Genomic DNA, 10,944 nt, shown 5'->3' on the forward strand with positions numbered 1-10,944 from the left:
CTACTCCCTGTACACACATGACTGCGTAGCACAGCGGAACAACAACACCATCATCAAATTTGCTGATGACACAGTAGTGGTGGGCCTGATCTCTGCCAACGACGAAAGGGCCTACCTGGAAGAGGTAGAGAACCTGTCACAGTGGTGTCAGGAGAACTGCCTCTCCCTGAACGTCAGCAAAACAAAAGAGATGATTGTGGACTTCAGGAGGTCGGGGGTCAAGGACTACAGCCCCCTCAGCATCGACGGGGCACCAGTTGAGAGAGTGAACAGTTTCAAGTACCTCGGAGCCCACATATCCGAGGACTTGACATGGACCACACACATTGACAGTGTTGTGAAGAAGGCACGACAACGCCTCTACTTCCTCAGGCACCTAAGGAAGTTCCAAGTCAGTCAGAAGATCCTTAGGAACTTCTACTCATGTACAATAGAGAGCATCCTGACCGGCAACATCACCTCCTGGTTTGGGAATAGCACTGCACAAGACCGTAGCAGACTACAAAGAGTGACACGTTCAGCCGAACGCACAATTAGAGGGGGGCTTCCCACCCTCCAGAACATTTACAACAAGCGGTGCAAGGGGAAGGCTAAGAGAATTATTAAGGACTCGAGCCACCCGAACAACTGCCTCTTTGAACTGCTGCCGTCAGGCAAGCGATACCGGAGTCTTATGGCGAGCACAGAAAGACTCAGAAGGAGCTTCTATCCCCAGGCCATCAGGCTGCTAAACGAACAATAATCGCTAAACGAACAATAATCACTATGCAACAACCACCAAATGCACACAGCACACACACCCACACGCACACACACACTCACTCAAACAAACAACACACTGCAGCACCCACTCTCCACACTTTAGATCACACAAACACACTTACACTTTATATTTATTGATAAAGGATTTGCACTACAACTCGTACACCTACTGTGAATTGTACCTAAACTGCACCTCGTCCATTTATGCCTTGCACTATATAGTATTGTATATTAGTACACTGCACAGTATTGTATATTGTATGGTAACTACGTCTACGAACATTGTACATATGTCTAAACTGAACACTGTGACCTCTTTTTTTTTTTTTTTTTTTCTCTTCTAATTTTTACTATGTTTTTATTTCATACTTATCTTGTCATGCACAGTCTCTGGAGCGCAACAGTAAGAAGCATTTTGTACAAAAGTATTCTGTACTTCTGTATGACAACTATTAAAGAAACTTGAAACTTGAAACTATGGTCAGGCACTCTACTACTGGCCCCTGAGCAGCTAACACTGGAGCGGTTAAAGCTGAGGTGCCTTGCTCAAGGGCACAGCGAGCAGGCACGTGCACACATAGAGCCCAACGGGTGCACAAGCACCTGCCCTTTTGTGCCTCATAAAAAAGTGCCCTTTTTATGCCAATTATTTTTACCATATTTTCTTTTTTACCTCCATATAGAGAGAGTGATCTGCTTGGGTTGGGGGTGCAATTCCTAACAGGCTCAACCATATGGATAAAAGTTCCCATATTATGTGCATTAGACAAACTAAAAACAGATATTACATTACATTACACAAACTAAAAACAGATATTACATTACATTACACAAACTAAAAACAGATATTACATTACATTACACAAACTAAAAAACAGATATTACATTACATTACACAAACTAAAAACCGATATTGTCTGAATTACTAGAAGAAAGAAATGCACCACCTTTGGCTGATAGTAATTTATTAATTTCTTAGGATTTCTTTTGGTCTAATAAATGTTTAAGGTTCTTAGATGGATCCCCTGCTGCCTCCTCTTCCTCTTCCTCCTCCTCCTCCTCCTCCTCCTCCTCCTCCTCCTCCTCCTCCTCTTCCTCCTCTTCCTCCTCCTTCTCCTCCTACTCTTCCTCATCTTCCTCCTCCTCCTCCTCTTCCTCCTCTTCCTCCTCCGCCTCCTCCTACTCTTCCTCATTTTCCTCCTCCTCCTAATCCTCCTCCTCCTCCTCCTCCTCCTACTTTTCCTCATCTTCCTCCTCCTCCTCCTCCTCCTCCTCCTCCTCCTCCTCCTAATCCTGCTCCTCCTCCTCATCCTCATCCTCCTCATCCTCCTCATCCTCCTACTGCTCCTCCTCCTCCTGCTCCTCCTCCTCCTTCTCCTCATCCTCCTCCTCATCCTCCTCCTCATCCTCCTCCTTCTCCTCCTAATCCTCCTCCTAATCCTCCTCCTCCTGCTCCTCCTCCTCCTCCTCATCCTCCTCCACCTCCTGCTCCTCCTCCTCCTCCTAATCCTCCTCCTCCTAATCCTCCTCCTCCTCCTTCTCCTCCTCATAATCCTCTTCCTCCTCCTCCTCCTCCTCCTCCTCCTCCTAATCCTCCTCCTAATCCTAATCCTCCTCCTCTTCCTCCTAATCCTCCTCCTCCTCCTTCTCCTCCTCCTCCTCCTCCTCCTCCTCCTCCTCCTCCTCCTCCTCCTCCTCCTCCTCCTCCTCCTCCTCCTCCTCCTAATCCTCCTCCTCCTTCTCCTCCTAATCCCTCTTCCTCTTCCTCCTCCTTCCTCCTCCTTTCTCCTCCTCCTCCTCCTCCTCCTCCTCCTCCTCCACGGGGAGCAGCGTACTGGCTCATGTTAAATGGCAGGCCATGCATTACGCAGCAGCTTAGGCCATAGCGCTGGGTCTTCATGTCCTCGGCTACAGTCCACCTGTCGCTGCTCTGGTCATAGCGATCCACGTCGGAGATGGGGAGGTGGTGAATGAGGCCTCCGACCACGAAGAGCAGGTCGTCCATCACCGCGATGCCAAAGTGGGTGCGGCGGGTGAGCATGTCGGACAGGGCGCTCCAGGAGTCAGTCAAGGGGCTGTAGGCCTCCGCGCTACGCAGGTCGTTTACACCGTCAAACCCTCCCACCTGAGGACAGGACACATGAGAGGAATGTTTTAGTGTGTGGCTCAGGCAGGCAGGCAGGCAGGCAGACACTGTATTAATCCACTTAGGGAAATGAGGGCATCACAGAAGCATTGAAAGTCAAATGATACATATCTATAGAAATATCTAGTATAAAGCATTTGTCTCCGTGTGCACCTACCGCATAGACATGTCCTCCGTATGCAGCGACTCCCACTCCGCTACGCCTGCTGCTCATGGGGGCAATCAGAGTCCACTGGTCGGTGTCTGGGCTGTAGCACTCAGCTGTGAACAGACGCTCTGCCCCGTTGAAGCCACCACAGATGTAAACCTGTAATAAGAAAGAATATTCTAATTTAGTTTATATATTCCATTTGATTTCATTCTACTTTAATTGTCTGTTAATGTTGATGCACCAAAGGACCCAGACACATCTTTTGTATGTGCAAGCTTACTTGGCAATAAAGACATTTATGATTTCTGATCTAACGTTCCTTGTGTTCATCTAGCACCCTGTGTCCCTCAATTCCACCCACCTTGCCCTGGAGGGCTGCTGCCCCGGCGCCGCTCCTGTGCTCCAGCATGGGTGAGATCACTGTCCACTGGTCGGTTTCAGGCTCGTAGCGCTCGGCGGTGTTCAGGTCCACGTCTCTGTCCTCCCCTCCCATGGCGTAGATACAGCCGTCCAACGCGGCCATGCTGAGGTGACTGCGGCGTGAGTGCATGGGAGCCGCCTGCAGCCAGCTGCGAGTGACAGGGTTGAACCTGCGCACACTGTTGAGAGGCTGTATGCTATCCCAGCCACCGACACAGTAGACCAGACCGTGGAGATAAGCGGTGCCGTGGAAGTAGGCCCGGGGACTCTCCCCCTCAACGCTCACGTCCATCCATCCACTGGCTCGGATATTGTAAGCCTTCATGCCAACCCAGCCTCCTCCGATGGCCAATAGGACCTCCTGGGGCCGGCGTGGGCGGGTCAGGGGGTTTGGGAGCCTGTCGGAGCCAGGGGGGTTCAGGACGCTGAGGATGAGGGGCCTGCAGTCGTGGCTGTCCCTCACCACAGGGTTGTTCTGGACGTTGCTCCTGAAGTAGTCGGGCCTCATCAAGCCCATGCGAACCTGGGAAGAGACAAGCAGACAGCGGGTACAACTCAGACATCGGTTGTAGACGGTTTCTGTTGCTAGGGAACAGTTTGGGCCCAAATGTTTGAGAACCACTGTACTAGGGAACTGTGAAGTGTCACAGCCAACTAGTGACACTGGTTATTATGACATCCTGTTCTTATGTTAATTATATATGATTATGAGGAATGTCTGTATATTCTTTCTCCCACTTGTGTAAAAATATATCTGTTTTAAATCTAGGCATATGTTACTGTATGCGTCTAGATGTGATAGGTATGTATATATATATGTATATATATATATATATATATATATATAAGCATATAAGACTATTCATGCAGGAAGTGTATTCATGTATTCATGTACACAGGCCATTCTCTTCCATCTCAATACTGCAGGGCCTTTTCCTAGAACATGCAGTAAGGGAGTTACCCTTAAGAATGTGACCTTGAGAGACAGCTCCGAGCGAGACGAGCACAGAGATGAGAGCAGAAGAGAGAACTGGCCTTAAACTACAAAATACATATATGATGTGTGATCAATCAGTGTTTAAAGTATATGAGTACTGTATTGTACATATGTATGTATATCTGTATATATCTGTATATGTATGTGTTAGGCTATGTACTGTATATTACGGCAGTCTGCCTCGTCTTCTTCTCTTACTGTCAGAACGAGAGAGGCCCATGTAGTAAGGGAGTTAACCCTTGCAGTGAGGAAGCAGAACAGACATGCATACATGTTTAAGTGATGTAATGGGGTTTTTCCCAGAAGAAAGTAATCTGTTACTTCTCCAGTAGATGTAACGACTAGAAGGGGAGGAGTCCATCCTTACTATGTGTGTTGTGTGTTGATTGGATGGTAAAAATGACATCACAGTATTTAGACCAATAGAAATATGATGCCGGATCGATATAAAAATGACTGCTCCTACTTCGAGAGCTCAGAATTTCAGATTTTGCTTGCAGACACTTTCTTCTAGCGGCCGATACCGTAAGGAACGGAATCGGTCTATTTTTCAAAGTAGAGTCCCCCGGACAAAGCTTTGTTTTTTAGCTCATTTGCTCTTTTGCTCAAAATGACAAAGAGAGTTTTTTGCTATGAGACAGATTTTTCAGATGTTCGGATTTTTCCATTTGTTACTTTAGAAGACAAGATGCAGGATTTTTCTTTGGCAGGCACAAGCCGTGTTAGGCCTTTGCGATCTTAGAGATGAGATGTTTTGTATTATATAATCTTTTAAACTGTAATGGATATATCCAATACAGTCCTTTTTTGTAACTTCATTGAAATAAAGATTACTTTTTTTCTAATTATCCATTGAATCCTTGGACTGATTTCTGCCAGCAATGTGCCACGATGCCGGCCGCCGCCCTGATTTCCTATTGAAGGTGACTATAATGTACTGTAACCTAATACAGATTGAATCAATTGACTGGTTAATGCTTTTCAGCTAAAAGTTATATATTATATATATATATATGCTATGTACTGTATAAATACTATACATGGCAATGTTTGTTGTTTGCGGATTCCGGTACCACGGATCGATGGATCTGTCGGATTGACAGGAGGTACTGGGGCGTGCAAACAATGATTACGTGTTAGTACGCTAATGTTATATTATTAACAGTGGTAATACTTATTAAAAAAGTAGTAATACAACCAAGCTTTCAAATGAGCAGTATTACAAGCCCTTTCGTAAAATGATGATAATGACGATGATGATGATAATAATAATATTATTTTTATTACAGGCGATAATGGTTGTCCTAGACATACATTCGGTTTATTACAAACAAGAAGAGATTAACAACTCTTCATGCTTACATTTCATATCAACTGGATATTACTAGACCAGTGACTTGAAGTAATCTTGACAGAAATAGTAATTGACTCGAGAACTTGGCGAGTTTAGCACCTCGCTGGGGGATATCGAGCGGCCAAAGGGTTATATCTCAAGTAAGTGATCTGAGATAATTAGAGACAAGCCCATCGGCTCTTAACAGGAACCTAGTGTTGTTTTAATGTAATGCACAGTAATACAATTAGTTACCTTGGGCAGCAGCAAAGGGATGTGTGTTTTACGCTCCTCACGGGAGTGGTCGATCCAACGGAGGACGGCCTCGAACACTGTCTCCTCGCTCTTCACGTTCAGGTCATCCCTCTCGATGATGTCCACCAGTTGCTGCGGGGACATCTCCACAAACTCCTGTGAGACGTACAACATCTCTTCAAAGTGGCACACGATGCAGATATGGGCCTTGCGCCTCAGGTCAGAGCAGCAGTAGATGTCCGCAAACCTCCAGATGCCGACACAGTTTTCCAGAGACAGCTGGCCTTCTAGGAAGTCAGAGCACACTCCTACTATGCCAGTGACGCGAAGCTGGTCTGCAGCCACCAGAAGCTCTTCCACGTTCTCTGCTGTCACCAGCACAAAGCGTGTGTAGGAGTACTCTATGATGAGCTGCATCATACCCGGGGACACCCCAGGGATAGTGTAGACTGCTTTCTCTGAGTCGCTCCAGCGAGTGAAGAGGGCTCTGTGGGACGCAGAGTATAGAGATATCTGATGAGTAAACAGTAAGCAACATTCTGTCCTGTGTAGTAATCAGAGCATGTGAGCGAAGCGGAGCGGTGGATTTTAAAGTGAGCGTGGAGTGGGTTTTAAAATGGGTCTGAGCGACTCCGGAGCGAGACCTCTCCTTTGCTCCGAGCCGCTCCCAGCCGCTCAGTGCACACGATCACACAGAAACTGATGTAATATACATGTAGTACAATGCCAAAGCAATAGGTGGCGATGTACAAACATGAAGGCCATTTTCAACCAATGAGAAGACATTTATTTTCAGTGAGAAACAAACAAAGTGCAATAAAAAAAAAAGGATACATTCACTGTGTTCTGCCTCATTTATTAATGAAACGAAACCAACTAGCTAGCTACCATAGCATAGTACAGCTAGTTGATAAACGTTATTTAACATTACAGAATGGGTACAATACAATACGGCTCAATACAAACAGTTGTTAAGGGGCCCAGGGGGTGCAGAGTCATCAACACAATGTACCACCAAGAGCGGAGTTTAGTCTTACAAAAAGCGAGAGACTAAAGGTAACGCTGTTGTTGTTAGCTTACATGCTAACGTGAATGGGATCTGCCATAGCATTGCGGCTAGGCTAGCTACCATAGCATAGTACAGCTAGTTGAATGGATAAACGTTATTTAACATTGCAGAATGGGTACAAGACAATACGGTTTAATACTGCTTTGCACTATATAGTATATTGTAATTAGTATATTGTATAGTATATTGTATGGTAACTCAGTTACTTCTACTCTGCATTGAACATTGTACATACACATACTGAACACTTGTGTCTACGTACGTGACTTCTATTTTATACTTGCTATACTTATTTTATTTTATACTTATCCTTTTGTCTAGCACAGTCTCTGGAGCGTAACAGAAAGAAGCATTTTGTATAAAAGTATTCTGTACTTCTGTATGACAACTAATAAAGAAACTTGAATACAAACAGTTGTTAAGGGGCCCAGGGGGTGCAGACTATTGTAGTTTGGTCAAATCAAGCTAATTTACATCATGCTCCAAAAATATTCTGCTGAGTGGGCTGTGGAGCGGGGAGCGCTTGATGCGCAAATGAAGGTGAGCGGTGAGCGAGCGGAGAGCGACTTGGGGGGGGGGGGCCAACATGAGCGAATGAGAGCGGAACCAGACGTTTAGAGCGAAGAGCGGATTTCTCGGCCGCTCCGCGCCGCTCACATGCTCTGGTAGTAATTAGGGCTGACCCCTATTAGTCAAATAGTCGACTAATTGGTCGAAAGGAGCCGTAGTAGACTGCCAACCTCTTAGAAGCGTGGCTGATGCTAATGGCATGCACACCAGAGGCCAACTGCCTAAGAAAACAGGCACAGAGGCACTGAAAGAGGATTTCACCATCTAATGAACACACTAGACTAGACAAATATCAAGATGTATCCATCAGTGGACCAATTGCATGCTTTTGCAGAGGACAAGAAGCCTTCAGTCGACTCCTTCAGACATTAAGCACCCCCCACAGCCCAAATGGAATGATACAAAAATATTTTATACTTTTTTATTTTTTTATAGTCGACTAATAGTCGACTAATGGCAAATTTTGGCCAATCATAGTCGACTATCCAAATCCTTAGTCGGGGACAGCCCTAGTAGTAATATATTTTCACTGTAGAAGTATAGGGTCTTAGCACAGTAGAAGTATAGTATCTTTTTACAGTAGAAGTACAGTATAGTATCTGTTTACAGTAGAAGTACAGTATAGTATCTGTTTACAGTAGAAGTACAGTATAGTATCTGTTTACAGTAGAAGTGCAGTATAGTATATGTTTTACAGTAGAAGTACAGTATAGTATCTGTTTACAGTAGAAGTAGTATAGTATCTGTTTACAGTAGAAGTACAGTATAGTATCTGTTTACAGTAGAAGTAGTATAGTATCTGTTTACAGTAGAAGTACAGTATAGTATCGGTTTACAGTAGATGTACAGTATCTGTTTACAGTAGAAGTACAGTATAGTATCTGTTTACAGTAAAAGTACAGTATGGTATCTGTTTACTAACCAAGTTAACCTGAACCAAGCTAACCTGAACCAAGCTAACCTGAACCAAGTTAACCTGAACCAAGCTAACCTGAACCAAGCTAAACTTACCTGAAATAGTCACTGCAGTCACACAGGAGGGCCTTGTGGGCATTCAACTCAGTGCTGTTGACTTTAATAACCACATCACAGAGCCTTCCCTCCAGAGGCAGCTCATTAAGGATTGTACAGGACATTGTTTCCTTTTCCATGTGGGGATTTTAAATTGTATCTACAGAATATATTCAAGCTTACAAACAAGTAGCCGGAAACAACAAGTGATATCTTCACTTGGTCTTCTGAGATCTGAGAACTTCTGAGATAATTGTTGAATATATACTGTACACAAATGTTCTAGAATGTTCTATTTCGACATCATACTGTGACATCACAAGTGTTCTAGAATGTTTGATTATGACATCATACTGTGACATCACAAATGTTCTAGAATGTTTGATTATCATACTGTGACATCACTAATGTTCTAGAATGTTTGATTATGATATCATACTGTGACATCACAAATGTTCTATAATGTTTGATTATGATATCATACTGTGACATCACAAATGTTCTAGAATGTTTGATTATGACATACTGTGACATCACAAATGTTCTAGAATGTTTGATTATGACATCATACTGTGACATCACAAATGTTCTAGAATGTCTGATTATGACATCATACTGTGACATCACAAATTTTCTAGAATGTTTGATTATCATACTGTGACATCACAAATGTTCTAGAATGTTTGATTATGCACTATATAGTATATTGTAATTAGTATATTGTATAGTATATTGTATGGTAACTCAGTTACTTCTACTCTGCATTGAACATTGTACATACACATACTGAACACTTGTGTCTACGTACGTGACTTCTATTTTATACTTGCTATACTTATTTTATTTTATACTTATCCTTTTGTCTAGCACAGTCTCTGGAGCGTAACAGAAAGAAGCATTTTGTATAAAAGTATTCTGTACTTCTGTATGACAACTAATAAAGAAACTTGAATACAAACAGTTGTTTACGGGGCCCAGGGGGTGCAGACTATTGTAGTTTGGTCAAATCAAGCTAATTTACATCATGCTCCAAAAATATTCTGCTGAGTGGGCTGTGGAGCAGGGAGCGCTTGATGCGCAAATGAAGGTGAGCGGTGAGCGAGCGGAGAGCGACTTGGGGGGGGGGGCCAACATGAGCGAATGAGAGCGGAACCAGACGTTTAGAGCGAAGAGCGGATTTCTCGGCCGCTCCGCGCCGCTCACATGCTCTGGTAGTAATTAGGGCTGACCCCTATTAGTCAAATAGTCGACTAATTGGTCGAAAGGAGCCGTAGTAGACTGCCAACCTCTTAGAAGCGTGGCTGATGCTAATGGCATGCACACCAGAGGCCAACTGCCTAAGAAAACAGGCACAGAGGCACTGAAAGAGGATTTCACCATCTAATGAACACACTAGACTAGACAAATATCAAGATGTATCCATCAGTGGACCAATTGCATGCTTTTGCAGAGGACAAGAAGCCTTCAGTCGACTCCTTCAGACATTAAGCACCCCCCACAGCCCAAATGGAATGATACAAAAATATTTTATACTTTTTTATTTTTTTATAGTCGACTAATAGTCGACTAATGGCAAATTTTGGCCAATCATAGTCGACTATCCAAATCCTTAGTCGGGGACAGCCCTAGTAGTAATATATTTTCACTGTAGAAGTATAGGGTCTTAGCACAGTAGAAGTATAGTATCTTTTTACAGTAGAAGTACAGTATAGTATCTGTTTACAGTAGAAGTACAGTATAGTATCTGTTTACAGTAGAAGTACAGTATAGTATCTGTTTACAGTAGAAGTGCAGTATAGTATATGTTTTACAGTAGAAGTACAGTATAGTATCTGTTTACAGTAGAAGTAGTATAGTATCTGTTTACAGTAGAAGTACAGTATAGTATCTGTTTACAGTAGAAGTAGTATAGTATCTGTTTACAGTAGAAGTACAGTATAGTATCGGTTTACAGTAGATGTACAGTATCTGTTTACAGTAGAAGTACAGTATAGTATCTGTTTACAGTAAAAGTACAGTATGGTATCTGTTTACTAACCAAGTTAACCTGAACCAAGCTAACCTGAACCAAGCTAACCTGAACCAAGTTAACCTGAACCAAGCTAACCTGAACCAAGCTAAACTTACCTGAAATAGTCACTGCAGTCACACAGGAGGGCCTTGTGGGCATTCAACTCAGTGCTGTTGACTTTAATAACCACATCACAGAGCCTTCCCTCCAGAGGCAGCT

The sequence above is a fragment of the Notolepis coatsorum genome, assembly GCF_963971535.1.
Source record: "Notolepis coatsorum genome assembly, chromosome: 19".
In the NCBI taxonomy this organism is placed as follows: Eukaryota; Metazoa; Chordata; class Actinopteri; order Aulopiformes; family Paralepididae; genus Notolepis; species Notolepis coatsorum.